Genomic DNA, 20,932 nt, shown 5'->3' with positions numbered 1-20,932 from the left:
ATTGCATATTTTAATGAAAAAATGAATGATGCGAAGAAGAAAGATTCTGTGTATGATCAAGAGTTTTGGCATTATTTATTGCCAAAGGAATTTGTTTTATATATTGATCACCAAGCATTACAGTACCTAAATAGTCAAGGTAAATTGAACCAGAGGCATATGAAGTGGGTAGAGTTCTTGCAGAGCTATACATTTGTGTTGAAGCATAGAAGTGGAAAGCCTAATAGGGTTGTAGATGCATTGAGTAGGAGGCAGTTGTTGCTTATAGTAATGCAGGTTGAAGTAGTTGGGTTTGATGAACTCAAGAATCTGTACCTTGAGGATCCTAATTTTGTTGAAGCGTGGAAAGCTTGTAAGGAACCTATTGCTGTAGATAGAACCAAGTGGCTAGACTATTTGATTCAGGTTGGTATGTTGTTTTAGGGTAATCAATTGTGCATTCCAAGGAGTTCCATGAGGAAAAATCTGATCAAGGAGAAACATAGTGGAGGGATGGCAAGACATTTTGGTTGAGATAAGACCATTTCCATTCTTAGAGAACATTATTTTTGGCCTCAAATGTCATAGGATGTGAAGAAGTTTGTACAAAGTTGTCAGGTTTGTCAAGCAGCCAAGGGATTTAGTCGCAATACTGGACTATATCAGCCATTGCCTATTCCATCAAAGCCATGGGAGGACATAATTATGGATTTTGTTCTTGGATTGCCCAAGGACACAAAGGGGTAATGACTCAGTATTTGTGGTGGTTGATAGGTTCTCCAAAATGGCACATTTCATTCCATGCCACAAAACTCATGATGTTGTCCATATTGCAGACTTGTTTTTCAGAGAGGTGGTGAGATTACATGGCCTCCCAATGAGTATAGTTTCTGATAGAGATACTAAATTTGTGTGGTATTTTTGGAGAACATTGTGGAAGAAGTTGAGAACAGACTTGAAATTTAGTTCCACACATCAGCCGCAGACTGACGACCAGACAGAAGTGGTAAATAGAAGTCTGGGCAATTTGCTGAAATGTTTAATCGAGGATAAGCCCAAGGGATAGGATTTGATTCTACCACAAGCAGAATTTGCTAATAACTCTATAAATAGGAGTACCAGTAGATCACCATTCCAAATTGTATATGGAAGTAGCCCAAGGACTGCACCAGAATTAAGGAAGATGGAGCAAGGGGAGAGGATGAGTGCTGAAGCAGAAGAATTTGCTAAACATATCAAGCATGTACATGAGGAGGTCCAAGCACACATTACCAAGATGAATCAACAGTATAAAGCTAGGGCTGATTAAAGGAGAAGACATAAGGAGTTCCAAGTAGGGGATCTAGTCATGGTACACTTAAGAAAAAAAAGATTTCCAGTAGGTACTTACAACAAGTTGAAGATGAAGAAATTCGATCCGTGCAAAACTCTGAAGAAACATGACTCAGGAAATGCATATGAGGTGGATTTGCCAAATGGAATTCACATTTCTCCAATCTTCAACATTGCAAACTTAACAGAGTATCATGATGATGGTGCAAATGAGGAGTTGATGCTATAGCCATGTCCAATTCCTACTTCTAAAAAGGAGGAGATAGAAGAGATTCTGGATAGTCATGTGGGTAAGAGTACCAGAAATAGGAAGTATGAAGAGTACATGGTTAAGTGGAAAGGACAGCCGATAGAGGACTCAACTTGTATATTGACAGCTGAGGTTTCCCATTTGGGATTTTCTCAACCATCCATAAAGTGACAGGGTCACTTTTCAATCTACCCTGGGTGTCTGATGCAGGGGCATCCAGAAGTATAAGGGCAATCCTGTGTCACCCAAAAAAATATACCTAGACTTAGTTTTTTATTCATGTGTTTTCATTTTTGGATACCCATTTGGGTCAAATAAAGGTTCCAACTCTCACAGTTCCACTATTAGTGTTCTGAGTTAGAGTTTTCAAGCACCTTGAGATACATGTAAATGCTAGAAAAATAAGACTATGTAATTGAGCAATAATTATGGTGAGTTAGAAGGTGTAAATTTGAGCGATGATTAAAATTGTAATTTAAAACATTCCAAAAAAAGAATCAGGTCAAAAGGCTACACGGTTTGAGAGTTATCTTTAATGTCCTCCACTTAGCCAGTTTGGAGGTATGTTGTTGTTAGCCCATTCTTGTATGGTCCTGAGGGCTAACCAGGACTTCAAAAGGGATCCTGAGGTTATTTGGCCTAGTCAAATTTAATTATAGGCCAAACGGAGTTCGTTTGTTGGGTTGTCAGGAAGACTTACTATTTTTAGTAAGCCAATAAGGGGATGCAGTGCCTTCAATTTTTAGTGATAGGATGAGATGTGTTTTGTTGGGCTCTTTCTAATGACCTATTATATGTGGGATTTTGAGTTTATTTGGTATTTATTTTAATGTTTGAAGTTACAATGGTAAAGTGACTATTTAAATTAAATATTATAATGTTTCATAAAGTCATTTTATAAAAATCAAGAGTCCCCCTTTTGAGTACATACATGGACTTTGTAAAAAGAAAAAAAAAGTAATATTAAAAGTCATGTATTATCCCACATTGGCAAGATGGAAGCGTGGAGCAAGTGAGGAAGGGATTAAAAGGAAGATGATAGCTCTCATTTATTCAGGCTTGGAAATATCAAAAAAATTGGAAAATTTTTTGGAGATTATATCTCAATAGTTTGAAGGACGAAATCCCTTCAAGCTGAAAATATTGATGCCATTGAAAGATATGGTCTTGGGATTCAATATGGTAGCAGTCTGAAAAAAGTAGATACAAAAAAGCAGCCCGAAAAAAGTGGAGCCAAAAAAGAAATTTGTAAAAGCAATTTAAAAAGCGAAACCAAAAAAGCAGGTATGAAAATGCAGGCCGAAAAAGCAGTTCGAAAAAAGAAAAGCAGAAGGGGCAGCATAGAAAGAAATTATTTCATCCATCTACAACCAGGTTCTTTTGGTAGTATTGTTCTTAGGGTGTTATAAGCTTTCAACTGTAAGTGTGCATTATACTAGCATTATCATTTTGTAATCCATGTAAATGCCAAAGTCTTGGCCATATTTCATGAGCATTGTAATTTTCATTGCAATTAAGAGGATAATAGTTGCTGGTGTCATTTAAGAAATTTAATATCATTATTTATCAGCTAGTTAGTTTGCATACCAACTGTTTGTAAAAATGCCAATTGGCTGTAGGTGTTCATTTCTCATGCTTAGATCATATATATGCACTGAATATTGTCAAAATTAGTAGCACACTCATGTTAGGTCATTTGTGTAGTCCATTGTAGTCTTCTAGCACAAGATTTTCATTGATACAAATTGTAAAAAGGTCATTTGAAGCTAGCTGCAATACTATATAAGTCATATGTCCCTTGCATGTGAATTGTTTGATGAAATTCCTTGAGCTTTCATCAACATTTTTGAGGGCAGATTTGAGGAGGGTTATTACAGTGGTATCAGAGCTTGCTTGCAAAGTGTTTGACGAAATGTCAAACAACTGAAGTATAAAGATTTTTGGTGTTTGAAGAAGTTATAACCTATTGGGGTTATTACAGTGGTATCAGAGCTATAAGTTCTGCCATCGTGTGGAGTTCTTATAGGGAATTTGGAATAGCCAGATAGACGGGAAAGTGTTTGACGAAATGTCAAAACACTAAAATTAGAGCATTTATGTTTGAGCATGCGTCAGGGGCCTTATAATTTTCACAATACCAGAGCAAGACAAAATAGGATTTCAAACCTGTAGAGCAAACAATCTAGTTCATCCATGTAGGTGGACATAGAATCTAGTCATACAGACACAGAGGAGATATTCTTTGATCAAGGCGGCAATATGGGAGACAGGAATGGTCGAGATCTTGGAGATGAAAGATTCTTACAGTTATTAGAGACCTTGGCACAGGGACAACGATTAGCAGAACAGAGGCCATAAGAACAAAATCAAAGAATAAAGCTTATGATGCAGATGATGGCTCGTCAAATGGGGTTGAATGCTAACATGGGTGGAGGAAATAATCAGAATGGGAACAATCAGGATGGGACACATAATGGAGGTGAACAAGTTGAGAACAATTTCGGTCATGCACCCCAGCAAGCTAGGACCGTGAGTTCAAGGCCCATGATTCCCACATTTCCTCCTAGAGCCCTAGAGCAGCTCGTACCAGAGCCCCAAATCACTGATATACAGGACCAGTTGAGAAGAGATTGGGAAGCCGGAGGTCCAGATTTTACTGCTACAATTACCTTTAGCGAGTATATGGATGTGTGGATGAAACATATGCCACATGGACATGACAAGAACCGGAGCTATAAGCTACGGAAGAAAGTAGGGAAACTTCAGTTACCATATTATGATGGCTTGGGGAAGTCTACAGCAAGAGCTTGGGTTCAAAAGCTTGATACATACTTTCAATTAAACCCTATGTCTGAGGAAGAAGCTATTAAGTATGCAGCGATTCATCTGGATGGGTTAGCACACAAGTGGTGGCAGCATGGTATGGTCACTATGGGCCATGCACACATTACCTCATATGTGGAGTTTACGGAGAGACTGATTGAACATTTTGATAGGAAGGATCTAGAACTACATTTCAAGGAGTTAGCTCAACTTAAACAATGGGGATCATTGGAAACATACATTTTAGAATTTCAGAAACTTGCAGTGTTAGTAACAGATGTATCTGAACGGAGGATACTGGTTCTATTTATGGATGGGTTAGCTGATCCGTTGAGAGGGTGGATTAAAGCTCTCAACCCTCCCACTTTGCAGGAAGCCATTAAGAAAGCTTGTGACATGGATTCCTCTTCAGCTTCTAAAAATAAATTCCAGGCAAAGAGTTTCCCTTCGAGGAAAGATAAGGACAGTAAACCTTTTCATAGAGAGGGTTAGCCACCTAAGGAGGAAAGTAAGAGGTTGGACAATGAGACACTTAATGATCTTAGGAAGAAGAAGCTTTGTTTTCATTGCTGGGAGCCTTGGGATTCGTCACATAAGTGTCCATTGAAAGAAAAAGCCAAGCAGATGGACTACTTTTCAGCCGAAGAGTCAGTGGATGGAGATTCAGAGCAGTCATCAGAATCAAATGGAGATGATAATTCTTCACATGAGGAAGCAGACAGTGATAGCACGATAGCTCAGTTGTCCAGTATACAAGAGGCCGTCACTTTCAGAGTTAGGGGAACTTTGGATGGACAAAGATTTGTGGCACTCATTGATACAAGGGCAACACATAACTTCATTGATGAAAAGTTTGTGACACATAGAGGGCTACATACAGAAGAGCATAGGGGATTTAAGGTGATGGTTACCGACGGCTTCAAAATTGATTGTACCAAGAAAATCTCCAACTTGCAGCTTCGTTTGGGAGATTACGACATGGTGGGAGATTTCTTTGTTGTCAACATTGGTGATCAGGATATGGTGCTTGGGATGAATCGGATGAAATCTCTGGAAGAATTTATATTTAACCTCCAGAAAATGGAAATGAGGTTTGAGGAAAATGGTAAGAAGATAGTACTCAGAGGTTTGTCAGATGGGAGACTATGAGTGGTGTCACTCAAGCAGATGCAGAGTTTCTTCAAACACGACTAGGTGCAGTGGACAACAGAGTTTAGAGTAATGCCTGAGGTGATAGAGCAACATAAACAAGAGTATCCCCCTGATGTACAAAAAATAATAACCAAACATACTAAGGTGTTTGGTGAGATACCTCCAGGGAGACCCCCGGATAGGGGAATTGAGCATGCTATTGAGTTAGAGCAAGGGGCTAAGCCAGTCATCATCACACCCTACTGCCATCCAAAGAGATATAAAGATGAAATAGAAAAGGCAATCAAGGAGTTGATTGACATGGGGCACATACGACCAAGCAAGAGTCCTTTCGCTTCTTCAGTAGTATTGGTGAAGAAGAAGGATGGTACAATGAGGATATGCATTGATTATAGGGAACTAAACAAGAAGACAATCAAGAACCGATACCCTATTCCGTGCATTGATGAGCTTATTGATGAATTGCACAGTGCCTGCTACTTCTCTAAGATTGATTTGAGATCCAGCTACCACCAAATATGGGTTAGAGAGGTGGATGTGGAGAAGATAGCGTTTAGATGCCACTATGGATATTTTGAGTTCTTAGTCATGCCCTTTGGGTTGACTAATGCCCCCGCCACTTTCCAGTCTTGTATGAATAGAGTATTCAGAGATCAGTTGAGGAAGTTTGTGTTGATTTTTTTTGATGATATACTAATATACAACTGTACTTGGGAGGAACATTTGAAGCATATTGATGCAGTGCTCAACATTCTAGAGAGGGAGTCATTATATGCCAAGATGAGTAAATGCAAGTTTGGGATGACAAAGCTGCTCTATCTAGGGCATATTATTAGTGCAGGAAGTGTTTGGGTTGACCCAAACAAGATCAGGGCCATTCTGGATTGGCCATCGCCAAGGAACATTTCGCAACTCAAGGGATTTCTTAGGCTTTGTGAGTTCTACCAAAAATTTGTGAAGGGATTTTCACAGATAGCAACACCACTTATAGATTTGACATGGAGAGACAGTTTCAAGTGGTCAGAGAAGGTTGAGGATTGTTTTGACAGGTTCAAGGAGCTGATGAGTACATGCCCTATTTTAGCCATTCCAGATTTCACCAGGCCTTTTGAGCTATAGTGTGATGCCTCAGGAGAGAGCGTAGGAGCTATCCTCATGCAGGAAAAACATCCCATCACATATGAGAGCAAGAAATTACGAGGTGTTGAGAGAACTTACAGCATCTATGACAAAGAAATGCTAGCAATCATGCACGCGCTAGCTAAGTTCAAGCAATACTTAGCAGGGAGCCGATTCACAGTAAAAATAGATCATAATAGCTTGAAACATTTCTTTGGACAGAAGGATCTCAACGACAGGCAACAGAAATGGGTGAGTAAGTTACAGGCTTATGATTTTGACATAGTCTATGTCAAAGGGAAGAAATATATCGTCGCAGATTCTTTATCCAGAAGGCCTCATTTTCTTGTTGTTGGGATAGTCATGGACGATTGGAGAGAGTTGATCTTGGAAAAGTATGCCAAGGATAGTTGGGCATCTAGTGTTATTGAAGGAACTGTTTAGGATAGTCGATACACTGTTGTAAATGATTTGATCATCTACAAGGAAAGGATTTATTTAGTACCCGGGTCTGCTATGAAGCAGAAGATTCTAAGGGCATTTCATGATTCACCATTGGCAGGACATCCCGAATTCTTTAAGACATATCAACAGGTGAGAGAGCGCTTCACTTGGAAAGGACTCAAAACAGAGGTGCTTCAGTTTGTTAGGGAGTGCCCAGTATGTCAGCAAAACAAACAGGAACATTCCTTTCCAGGTGGTTTACTACAGCCCCTACCCATACCAAAGAAGAAGTGGGATAGCATTTCCATGGATTTCATTACAGGCCTCCCCAAGGTACAGGGTCGAGATTGTATTTTTGTTATGGTAGATAAATTGATGAAATTTGCACATTTCTTTGTGATTTTGTCCACATATTCAGCAGTACAGACAACAGAGCTATTCTTTCGAGAGGTATTTAGATTACATGGGATGCCACGGAACATAGTCAGGGACAGGGATAGTAGGTTTATGAGCCACTTTAGGCAAGAGTTGTTCAGGTTGTGTGGAATAGAGCTAACTCTGAGTACCAATTACCACCCCCAAACTGATGGGCAGACAGAGATAGTGAATAAATGGGTTGAGGGGTACCTTTGAAACTACATTGCAGGAGAGCAGAAGGCTTGGGTGAAGTGGCTGCATCTAGGGGAACTCTGATATAATACCTCTTTCCATATGTCTATTCAAATGTCCCCTTTCATGGAACTGTACGGGTATGATGCTCCTAATTTTCTAGATTTGTTATTTTGGGATAGTAGGGTGCCTAAGGCCAAGGATATATTGTAGGAGTGTTAGGACATAATGCGATCCTTGAAGGAAAATTTGCAAAAGGCACAAAATCAGCAGAAGCAATATGCTGATCAGCATAGGTTTGAGAGATCTTTCGAGGTAGGAGACATGGTGTACCTCATGTTACAGTCATATAGACAATCCTCTCTCAAGAGGAGTGGAGCAAAGAAATTGAAACCACGCTACTATAGACCATTCAAAGTAATTAGGAGAGTGGGTGAGGTAGCTTATGAGTTGGAGTTGCCTGCAAACAGTAAAGTACATAACGTGTTCCATGTGTCACACCTTAAGAAGGCATTGGGGCATAATGTGGTGCCTTCAATAGTATTGCCACCTCTCGATGATGAGGGAAAACTTATCTTGATTCCTGAGGCTATACTTGACTCCAGGGAGAGGGTGCTTCGCAGGCGGACTATCAAGGAGTACCTAGTAAAGTGGAGGAACCTACCAATTGAGGATGCGACATGGGAGGCAGAGGAGATTATTCAGCATCCTGAGTTGAGATTGCTTGGGGACAAGCAATTTCAAGAGGGGCGAACTGTAATGTCCCCCGCTTAGCCATTTTGGAAGTATGTTGTCGTTAGCCCATTCTTGTATGGTCCCGAGGGCTAACCAGGACTTCAAAAGGGATCTGAGGTTATTTGGCCTAGTCAAATTTAATTACAGGCCAAACGGAGTTTGTTTGTTGGGTTGTCAGGAAGACTTACTATTTTTAGTAAGTTAATAAAGGGATACAGTGCCTTCAATTTTCAGTGACAGGATGAGATGCATTTTGTTGGGCTCTTTCTAATGACCTATTATATGTGGGATTTTGAGTTTATTTGTTATATTATTTTAATGTTTAAAGTTACAATGGTAAAGTGACTATTTAAATTAAATATTATAATGTTTCATAAAGTCACTTTATAAAAATCAAGAGTCCCCCTTTTGAGTACATACATGGACTTTATAAAAAGAAAAAAAGAAATAATATTAAAAGTCATGTATTATCCCACATTGGCAAGACGGAAGCGTGGAGCAAGTGAGGAAGGGATTAAAAGGAAGATGATAGCTCTCATTTATTTAGGCTTGGAAATATCAAAGAAATTGAAATTTTTTTTGGAGATTATATCTCAATAGTTTGAAGGACGAAATCCCTTCAGGCTGGAAATCTTAACGCCATTAAAAGATATGGTCTTGAGATTCAATATGGTAGCAGTCTAAAAAAATAAAATACGAAAAAGCAGCCCGAAAAAAGTGAAGCCAAAAAAGTAGGCAAAAAAAGCAATCCGTAAAAGCAGTTTGGAGGTATGTTGTCGTTAGCCCATTCTTGTATGGTCCCGAGGGCTAACCAGGACTTCAAAAGAGATCCTGAGGTTATTTGGCCTAGTCAAATTTAATTACAGGCCAAACAGAGTTCGTTTGTTGGGTTGTCAAGAAGACTTACTATTTTTAGTAAGCCAATAAGGACATGCAGTGCCTTCTATTTTCAGTGATAGGATGAGATGTGTTTTGTTGGGCTCTTTCTAATGACCTATTATATGTGGGATTTTGAGTTTATTTGGTATATTATTTTAATGTTTGAAGTTACAACAGTAAAGTGACTATTTAAATTAAATATTATAATTTTTCATAAAGTCACTTTATAAAAATCAAGAGTCACCCTTTTGAGTACATACATGGACTTTGTAAAAAGAAAAAAAGAAGTAATATTAAAAGTCATGTATTATCCCACATTGGCAAGACGGAAGCGTGGAGCAAGTGAGGAAGGGATTAAAGGGAAGACGATAGCTCTCATTTATTCAGGCTTGGAAATATCAAAGAAATTGGAGAATTTTCTAGAGATTATATCTCAATAGTTTGAAGGACGAAATCCCTTCAAGCTGGAGATCTTGACGCCATTGAAAGATATGGTCTTGAGATTCAATATGGTAGCAATCTGAAAAAAGCAGATACAAAAAAGCAGCCCAAAAAAAGCGGAGCCGAAAAAGCAAGCGAAAAAAGCAATTCGTAAAAGAAGTTCAAAAAACGGAACCGAAAAAGCAGGTACGAAAAAGCAGGCTAAAAAAGCAGTTTGAAAAAAGCAAAGCAGAAGGGGCAGCATAGAAGGAAATTATTTTAGCCATCTACAACCAGGTTCTTTTGTTAGTATTGTTTTTAGGGTGTTATAAGCTTTCAGTTGTAAGTGTGCATTATACTAGCATTATCATTTTGTAATCCATGTAAATGCCAAAGTCTTGGCCATATTTCATGAGCATTGTAATTTTCATTGCAATTAAGAGGATAATAGTTGCTGGTGTCATTTAAGCAATTTAATATCATTATTTATCAGCTAGTTAGTTTGCATACCAACTGTTTGTAAAAATGCCAGTTGGCTATAGGTGTTCATTTCTCATGCTTAGATCATATATATGTCAAACAACTTAAGTATAAAGATTTTTAGTGTTTGAAGAAGTTATAACCTATTGGGGTTATTACATTATCGCAGTTTTTCAATTTCTGAAGACCTCCTAAGAATGCTTCAAAGTTAGTTCAAGGAACTAAATGACCTCGTATAGGCCTGAAAAATGGAGAACAAGCAAAGCTTTCCCATAGGGCTATAGAGACCTCCAAGAGCTCTCCGAAAATGTAAATGGTTCATCAATCAGAGCTACCATTCAAAATTTATGCCTCCTGGAAGTTTAGCTACCATTTCTAGATTCTTCTAATTTTGCACCAACTTCTAAAGCGACTTCTAGAGCCTTTTATTTTGGCGGTGGATACCAACTAGCACTTTCTAGATTGTATTCCTAATCCTTAACCCTTTGGGGTCTATTTAAGAACATTTCTAGCATTGTAAAAGGCAGTTCAAAGTGGAGTTTGAGAGAAGGTACTAGGAGAATAAATTATCTCCAAATTTATACTATTGTAAGCCCATAGGGCATGTTTTGGAGTCTGTTCTCTCTGCACTAAGTGTATTGGCATATTTTCATAGTTACTAAAGTTTTCCCTTTCTTGTTGTGTCCATTCTATACTTGGGTTGTGTCTCATGTGTTCATATTATTTCTTTCATGCTTGCAAGTAATTAATAATAATAACTTTTCACTAAAGTAATTCACACTCCGAATTTATTGAATTACAACAATTTATGTGTGTTTATCGAGTATCAGCAGTAATCAATTTTATTATTTTTATAGTTGACTTTGCTTTGGTGGTAAATAATTCACCCCCCCCCCCCCCCCCCCTCTTAGTTACTCCTCTTATATTTCCAACACTAGTAAGTCAAAGGCCTCGATTTCATAGAGAAAGTTGTCTGAAATAGGCTAGAAATGGAGAGAGAAACAAAATAGGGGGAAAATAGGTAGATCCATGAAAAGACCCATTCAAAGCACTTGACATGACCCCAAACCACTTATTCAAAGGGCTAAACACTATTAACATAGAAGTGCTTCCATTTTAGGAGGATACATTTAGCCCCCACTTTAGCAAGAGTATAGACTTGATGCAAACTCTTGGTATAGTAGATCATACTGAAAAGATAATCTTATTAAAATCAAAGGCACAAAGACATCCTCAAGCCCCTAGAGACTTAATTCTTCATCAACTCTAAGATCACAATAAGAGATACGTCTTCAGAAAAAAAAAAAAAAAAAGAGAGTGATTATCTCGCCCAATGAGAACTTATGTCTCATTGTGAACCACATAAGGAAACTGTGCAACTAAAAAGATGAAATTGAACCGCCTAATGAATGTGGCTACTCACTAGTCAACCCATCAAGGATTCATGCTCAATAATATTCTATTCTATAAGAGTAAAACCAAAGAGTAAAAAGAGATCCAATCTTAAGGACACCTTCGAACTTAAGAGATCAAAACATTTGAAACTAGAGGGATCAAGAGATCCTAAAATATAAATCCATGCATTGAGGATTAGTCGTTAATCCAAAAAGGAAAATATTATGTGTGTGTGTGTGTGTGTGTGTGTGTGTGTGTGTGCAATATGTGAGTAGAGTGTATGCCCTTGTATTAAAGTCGGTGCTAACACTTTAACAGGAGCAATGACATTAATGGAAACATAAATAACTCCACTAATTACATTTGGGTTTCTACTACAAGATGCCATCAAATGAAGACAAATCAAGGAAAATAGTAAATAAACATACAAAAAACACAAAAGGGATCTACCTATTGTGGGTTCAATATGATCATAAGATTTTATATTTATATATGATAATATTGCAAATGAATTGACATCATTCCTCAAAGAAAGTAGAACTACAATCACTAAGGAGGAAAGATCACATAAGAAATACAAAGGAGAATCTTTTTGAACCATGACTTAGAGACCAAAAAGAATTAGTGCTACCAATTCATGAATCCAAGTAGATTACACAAGGAAACACATACAAACAATAGCACAAGTACAACATAACATGAAACAACATATGTGAGAATAAATATACATATGGAGGAATAATAAACAAGTTCAATTCTTTTATCACCTTGCACCAACAAAGCAAAAAAGATCGTATAAAAGAATCTAACAACATTTAGGAAACACATCATGGGCGGAATATAGTACAGTAGACAAACACACAAAAGGCTAACATGAAGGACTAGCCAATCAAGTGTGCCCCCTACTCTCCCCATCTTGTTGTATATCATTTAGGGAAGGTGGGTAACTTGCAAGAGGGACTATATCCAACATAGTAGGAATGATAGCCAGTTCCAAACAAGGATCCTCTTGAGAATCACAATGTTCAATACTAGGTGTAAGTGCCAATTGTGAGGAAAACATATTAGGTAAATCAATGTCAATAGTTTCATATTCATCTTTAACTTTATCAACATCATTAAGAGTATCTTCTTCATCTAGATTGATCAAAAGAGAATCTAAGATATGAATAGATTCATTAGAATCATGCATCTTAACATCATTATTAGCAACAATTGCTTCTAACACATCATGCATTGTTGTATTCAAAGAAGGTAAAGATTTTTCAGCTTTAGCTTGAGCATAACACTTTTTATAGCATTCGTTAGTAGATCAATTATGTTTTTTTTTCTTGAAATGTCTTGAGAACTAGGAGAAACAACTATGGGATCCTTCACAGGTTCTATAGGAGGATTAATAGGATTATCAAGGGACAAACAAGCAACAGGAGGAACTTGACTAATAGATGTAGAAGCCTTAGAAAAAGGAGGTATGGAAGGCACAGGCAAAAGACCATAGTTAAGATCCATAGGAGGGAAAATTAACTCAAGAATCTTATGATGCTTATAGGCTTGATATGAACGAAAAAGATGATCAAGTCGAAAAGGACGTGAATTAGGTAATGAGAGCCAAAATAAGTCAATGGTTGCAGAATCCATGGGCCTAGAAGTATGATATAAACTATTATTAATTGTCTTGACTTCATCATCATAAAAAAATTTAAGACATTTATGAATAGGTAAAGTAACAAAATGCATGGCATTTAACCATGGTAAACCAAGCTTAACTTGAAACTAATTAGAAGTAGGAACGACAACAAAGGTAGCATTCACACTTTTCCCACAAAGTTCAACCAGTAATCAATAGACCAAATGATGGATAAAGAAAACCATTACAAGTTTCAATCCACACATCCGATGTATCATAAAAATCATGTTCCACACCTTTCATAGAAAGATTTTCTTCTATAATCACATTAATTAAGGAGGTAGAATCAACAAGACAACCATGAGTAGGTATCTTAGCAATCTTAACATAAATATAAAGCGGACTCAAAATCATCAAAGGTAATCAAAAGTTCCCAAGGTCATTTTTTCTTAGGTTTTTGTTGAGGTTTAGGTTGAGGCTTGAATTTAGGCTTAGGTTTCAATTGAGGTAAAGCAAAAACTTGAGATTGAAGCGAAGGTTGAGACTAGGTTGGAGATACAAATTGAACCATGTGCTCCACTTGATTAATGACATGATTAAGATCATCAATCTTTGAAGCATACATAATATCCATAGAAGAGTGCTAAGCAATAGTGTTATTATCATGTGTAGGTAAAGGATTTGTATAGATTTGAAGATTTTGATTAGGAGGAGAAAAAAACTTATTCCCACTACCATCCAAATTATCAACAGAAAAAGCATTAGAATCAATGAAGTCTTGAACCTTGTGCTTTAAAGAATAACATTTATCAGTATCATGACCATTTTGGTGATGATATTGACAAAAAGCTTTTGGATCAAAAGATTTAGATGCCATTGCAACAAGTAAAAGAAGTTGAATAGGAAGTAAAGTAATCATATTAGCAGTTAAGAACCTATTCATAATAGAATGTAAAGATTCAAAAAGAGGAGTAAATGTACGATCTAATAAAAAAGCAGTGGATGCAGAAGTGGTGTTATGAGATGTAACAACTTGATCAACAACTGCATTTGCTTGTTTATTTATCTTGACATAGTTGTTGAATTTTTTAACTTAATTTGGATTAGGAGCAACATCACTCTTATCAATAGGAATGGGAGCCATTGGAGTGGTGCTCTCAAATTGACTCGCGTATAATTGATAATGATGAAGCACTGCACAAAGTTTTTGAAAACAAGTAAATTCAATAAGAAGAATCTTATCTCTAATATCCTTTTTCAAATTTAAATAAAAAATATACATTGAATATTAGTATCAGGAATAGAATAGGAAATCTAAGCAAGCAAATGCTTAAATCTACCAATAAATTTAGTCAATTTATCTTTATAATTTTGTTTACATGCATCAAATCTATCAAAGGCACTTGCGGGCCAATGTTTTTTTGAAATTGTTGAATAAAAGCATTGGCAAGTTGAGGAAATGAAGTAATAGAATAAGGAGTCAAGGAACAAAACCATTGTAATGCCTTGTCACAAAAAGTCTGAGAAAACAACTAAGCTAAAATCCTATCATGAGCATAATCACCACAAAGGATTTTAAATGTTTTCACATGATGAATAGGGTGTCGCTTGCCATTATAATTCCCAAGATGGAGTATATTGGCTTGTTAAGGAATGAGAGTATGAATGATATCTTGAGACAAAGGACTTCCCATGTCACAAGTAGGATTAATAAACTTGTTTTGAGTCACGGATGCAAGTTGTTGTTGTAAAGATGACACAGTTTGAGTCAAACTGATAATTATAGAATCATGAGAAGAAATAGGAGAACTAGCAACATTAGAAACACTAGGTAAAGTGTATGAAGCTATAGGAATAGAAGACACAATCAGAGTAACATTAGGAACTATAGCTGGCATAGGAGTAGAATAAGTAAAAGGAATATTATGATAAGAAGGTTGTAATGTAGGAAGGGACACTGGAGGAACACTCATAGGGATAGAGAGAATTGTCGCAGTCACGAAAGAAGGAGTATACATAGGAACAGTAGGAAGAGGAACAAAAGAAGGTTCTACACTAGTGACAGGAGGAAACAATCCTAAATCTTGAGCTTCTTGAGTTAAAAGTTTAACATTGGAATGCACAAGGTGAGTAATACCACACAAAAGATTAACACCTTGGTCACTATCATGAAGAACTTTCTTAAGAGCCTCTATAGCTTGAATAGAATCTTGATTATGGTTTTCTTGAAGAAGCCAATTACCCATTTTATCAATTTCATTTGAAATTTTTTGGACTTGTTCAGGAGGAACTCTTAAAGGATCATCCTCATCATGAAATGAATGAGAAATGTTTTGCTCCACAAGAGGATCAGAATCAAGAAGAATCAAAGTTTCATTTGAAATCCTAAGGAAAGAAGAAGAAGACTCAGGCTCAAAGGTACCCATAAGTCTATGACTGTGTCTAACCCTAAGATTAGAAGTAGGACTAGAAGTAATAAAGTTCATAAACCAACGCAATGTAAATGAACTAAACTAAGAAAACGTAAAGCATAAATATTTTTGTATTTTGAAAGAAATTTTGCAATTTTTTTTGTATTTTTGAATTAAAGTGCAAGAGCATAAATGAAATCTAAACTTAATGCAAGAAAAGACCTAACAAATACTAAATGAAATATAACACCACAAATCACAACAAGGCATCTAATTCCACAAAAGAAAAGTGAGTAAGTGTGTTGGGTTCACCAAAATGAATAGGGTGAAAATAGGTCCTATTCTCAACCCCAATTTCCAATAGGGATGATCCAAATTTATTAAGCACAAGAAAGTGATCAATGCACAACTGGATCATGTAATGGAAAATAAGGAGAAAGGAGGTCCTATGATATTCCTATATGAGAAGTATGCACACTTAAATCTTGAGATAGGTAAAAGACAAATACTAACCTTGAAGTAGAATAATTCTAGAAAATGCTGATTTTTGGTGTCTATGTATAGTTTTTGGGATCTCTTGAACTTGTTTCAGATTGGAAACATCGAGATGGAGAGAACCCAGAAAAATTTTGTCCTTTTGTAGGGAGGTTGACCTTGACCCTAATAGCGAGGCACAATCTTACCCTGGGGCACAATTGTACCCTGAAAAGTCAACCTTGGCTTGCACTATTTTGAAAAAAAATATGTTCATGGATCTCGCAAGTTCGATGAAAAAGGTATCCAAATATGCCCTCCAATTCATTGTTCCACACTTGTATCTGCAAAAAAAATGGTTTATATGTTTGGATGGGGGGTTTTCCTTGGTCAAACCCATGTTTGGAATCAACCTTGAAATGTAATTGAAATTGTAATATGTATAAAAAAAGTAAATGGAACTATTCACTTGCTTATATTGAAATCCTTGTGGAGGGTTTGAATCCTTGAATCCACAATTACAGATGCTCCAAATGAATGTAGAAATGTATGTACGATGTCTCAAATCAATGACATTAGATCTTCAACACCAATCTTGAATGTATATTTTCATAGAAGAAGGCTTGAATGAATGTGGATGGAAAAATTTTCAACAAGAGGGCTCCATAGAGATTGAATCCTTTAATGGCCAACAATGGAGCTCCTTGATAAATTGGATGCTTGAAAACTTTAATGCTTGAATGCTTAATAGATAGTAGATCTTCACTTCTTAGTAGGTGGATAATAACTTTTCTCAAAGATAGTATATGTGCTCATGAATTATGGATGTCAAAATTAGGGAAGAAGACTTCCTTAAATAGAGATCTAGGGCACAAACTCCTAGAGAGGGCCGACATGGGAGCATTAAATCTCATTTAACCTTAACCCCTAGAATTGGACCTAGATTAAATATAATTTAAGAGTCTACCATTCCAAAACTTAAAACAACCAACCCAAGAGCAACAAAATGAAACTTTCTAAAGCCCAATGTCCTAAAACTCCCAAAAATTAAAAAATGAACTTGAGGTCAGGGACGAGGTCGACCCTACCCTAGGTCAAGGTCAAGGTCAAGGTCAAACTTGACCTAAAAGGTCATCCTTGACCTAGAAAGTCAAAGACCTTAGCTTTACAGAGAAAGTTGTCAGAAATAGGCTAGAACTAGAGAGAGAGAAATGAAACAGAGGAAAAATCAACAAGATCCATGCAAAGACCCATTCAAAGTGCTTGACATGACCACAAACCACTTACTCAGAGGGCTAAACACTCTTAACATAGAAGTGCTTCCATTTTAAGATGATATACTTGTTAACAATTATTTTGAAACAAGGATAATATTTTTTTGATAGTGGATAATAGTATATTATGAATAAACAATTGCTCAAAGGAAAAGGAAACTTTGAGCGAAATAAACAAGTGATATCTTTAGCAAAAGGATTTGATAGTAACCAATGTGTATGTTTTACAAATGTTTTTCATGAGGTCTTTTCATAAATGTGATAATTCAAGCACACTTTTGTCCCTAAGGTCAATTTGGTTTCAATGTGTTACTCATTACATCTGTCAGACGGGACCCATCTTGATGCTTTCTAGATCAAGTGAGATGTTTCCCTCTAATCAAAGAGGTGAGTCAATACAAGAGTTGATCAACAAAATTACACATCAATGATCCTTCAAGGTATGACAAATAGAAACCCCCCTTTTATAAGGACAATGACTCTTGGAGATGAAAGCCCAAGTAGCCTTATGCCTCGACCAGGGTAAACACATATGTTAGGTAACTTCAAAGAAGCCTTATATTCTCTTGCACCATGAGTAACACACCAAGGATAAAAGGGTAGCTACTAAATTGGTTTGTAACTAGGTATGTGGAGTCAGCCAATCAGTTGTTATGTGCATGATTCATTTAAGAATCTTTTTCGAACATGCTAAAATCATGGAAAAGTTTTCCCACCTTGGGCTACCCCTAGAAACGCACCACCTAAACTTTCCTAATGGAGAAGAAATTTTACCCTTCTTATCATTTATATACTAGCCAAAAGATTTTACAGGTTTAAGCTTCTATCTAAAGGGGACACACTTCCCAGAGGATGATGGACTTGCTAGAAGCACTCCTAGGTTGTTTTGGATGATCTTGATATAAACTTTTGGTATATGCATCACAATTTAAATGGTTCTATTTTGCTAAAAATAAAAGATAACCAAAGATGTACTAAAATGCACAATCTTGAGACACACAAAAAACTTTTTCCATTATAATTTTGAAGCTTTTAGTTTGTCTTTCCTATTGATGACTTGAAAACACTTGTTATTAGCATGAAAGCTTTATTTCAACTTGACAACAATGGACAACATAATAAATCAAGACAACATAAGAAATCGTGCACATGAAAATTTCAAAAAAAATGGGAATAAGGGTGCTTTTCCTTAAATCTTTCAAGATTGTGTGAAATTATTTTTAGCACTAATTTGAGGTGTTTTGACTTGAAATGTTCTTTGATGCTTGACACTAAATATTCATCACACTCATTCTTTTTAAGTTTAGCATTCAAGGGAGTTGTTCATTTTAAGGACCAAGATGAAGTGTGATTTAAAGCATTGATTCTTTAACCTTTAGCATTCAAGATTTTGTTTGCTATCTAACCATTCATTCCATTGAAAGTTTGTAAATTTCCCTTAGGGCATTCAAGATTGAATTTTCTTATTTTAAAAACAAAAGTAAAAACTTTAAATAAATTTTTGAGGAGACAAAGAGTAAAGCAGCACCTATTTCCACCTGTAAGAATTCAACATAAACAATTAAAAGTGAACCCGCAAGAGTCAACCTATGATCCCATAACATAGGAATGTAGTCAAACTTACAAGATTGTTGCCCAAAATTTGGTGAAAAAAAAAAGAAAAGGAGAAAACAAAATGTCGGCCACAAATGAAATGCTCATAGAACAAACCCACCAGACAACGGTCTTGTGGCTTTGATGAGTGTTCCTGCTGATTGATTTAATTGTGGGTTTGAGGATAGAAGTAAAACTAGTTTCTGTGATTACGTTTTTGTGCAGAGCGATCCCACGTGTATTGAAAGTAAACGTGTGAGCACATACAAGTGATCCCACAAAGAGAATGAAGGAAGAAATGAAGCAAATGGACTTAAATGACCAAGTGGTAGATAAATTAAGTGTGATCTTTCCTTGCAATGTTCGCTCTCCTACCAAGATTGTCCTTCAAAATCATAGTCACAAGTTCGCAAAAAAAAATTAAAAATAGATTTTTTTGTGTGAAAATAGATGGAATTGTTGGGAGCACGTTGCCTGTATTGGAATTAATAAACCTACAAACAAGGTGAAACACCTAACACGCAAAGAAAGAGGGGCAATATGTCAAGTTTTAGATTAATAAATATAAGTGCAAAATGATTGAAAATGACCCGAATGTGGGGCCCCACTAGGTGTACCAAAATATATGCATTAATATCCTAGTGTGTAAAGAACATTAAAATTAGTCTAACATTCACAAACTAAAATCATATGATAAATGTGTGAGGGGACAAAGGAGACACAGAAGAGGAATGTAAACCAAGTATGGTAAGCTCCCCAAGTGTGACCTTGATGCTTAGATATGTCCATAATGATGGTTGAATGTATGCTTAGATATGTTCAAGCTTCAAGATGGATAGGAGATTTCAAAAGGGTAAAACATGGTGTGTGGGATGAGTGGAAATTCCTACATGGTAATGGTGTGATTCAATGATGTGTTCTTCAAAGGGGCATTATGAGTTTGCATGAAAGTTGATGATAATTGTGAGAGGGGAAGGGTTCAATTTATAGGCCAAGGGGTGGTGATATGGATGGCTAGGATGTAAGAATGGATGAAGGATGAGGGAGGGATAAGATGAAAGGAAATGGGAGAAAATGGATTGTGCTTTCTCAAATCCATAGCTTTGTCACAAGTGTCACAAGGGGATTGGATGAGAGAGGATGGTCAAACTGGGTGGTCAAAGGGAGTTATGAGGGGGAATGAGTGTGGAAGAGAGATGTAAGAGGATTTAAAGAGCCATTAATGCTTTGGATAGGGATGTAAGAAGGATGGGATGGGAGTTTGACTTTGGTTTGGGTTAGCAAGTCTAACCTTAAGTTAAATTTGTGCATACATTTAGGAAGGGGATTAGGATTAGCTTAGGAAGGGATTATGATGCAAGTGGGTTAGCATTAATGAGATAGGTTAATTAGCTAGCCAAGTGAGGTTAGCATGCATGAATGGGTTGGATTTGGATAATGGTAGGAATTTAGAAATAGTTTAAAGGTTGGGGATCTAATTTAAAATAATTTATTAAATCAAAGGGGATTTTAGGATTAAATTAAATAGGTAGTATAGTGTAATTATTTAATTTAATAGAAGAATAGGGATTTAATTGATAATTAGACTTTTGCTTGTCATTTAATTTTAACAATTGGACTATGGTTAATTTAATTAATTAATTAACTAGGGGATGGTGATTAACTAATTAAACGTTAAATACTTAATCAATAATGTCTTAGGAGATGACTAAATAAGATTACGTAGTGATGTAATCAAATTTAGTTATCTACACCAAGAGCCTTTCATCCACTGAAGAAGCAAAGTCATTAAAGAGTGGAGAATAGAGGAATGGAATGAGAAAGCACAACAAACCTACATGTCATCACTTTGGGAAACTTGGACACAACCAATATCTACAGAAGCAAGAATCGTAAGAAAAATCCTTAAGTCTAAATTTAATGGGCATTATCTTAC

Source organism: Cupressus sempervirens, chromosome 9, assembly GCF_028749045.1.
Source record: "Cupressus sempervirens isolate cs-2001-9-10 chromosome 9, ASM2874904v1, whole genome shotgun sequence".
Lineage (NCBI taxonomy): Eukaryota > Viridiplantae > Streptophyta > Pinopsida > Cupressales > Cupressaceae > Cupressus > Cupressus sempervirens.
The sequence above is the reverse complement of the archived record's forward strand: the minus strand, read 5'-3'. Positions refer to the sequence as shown.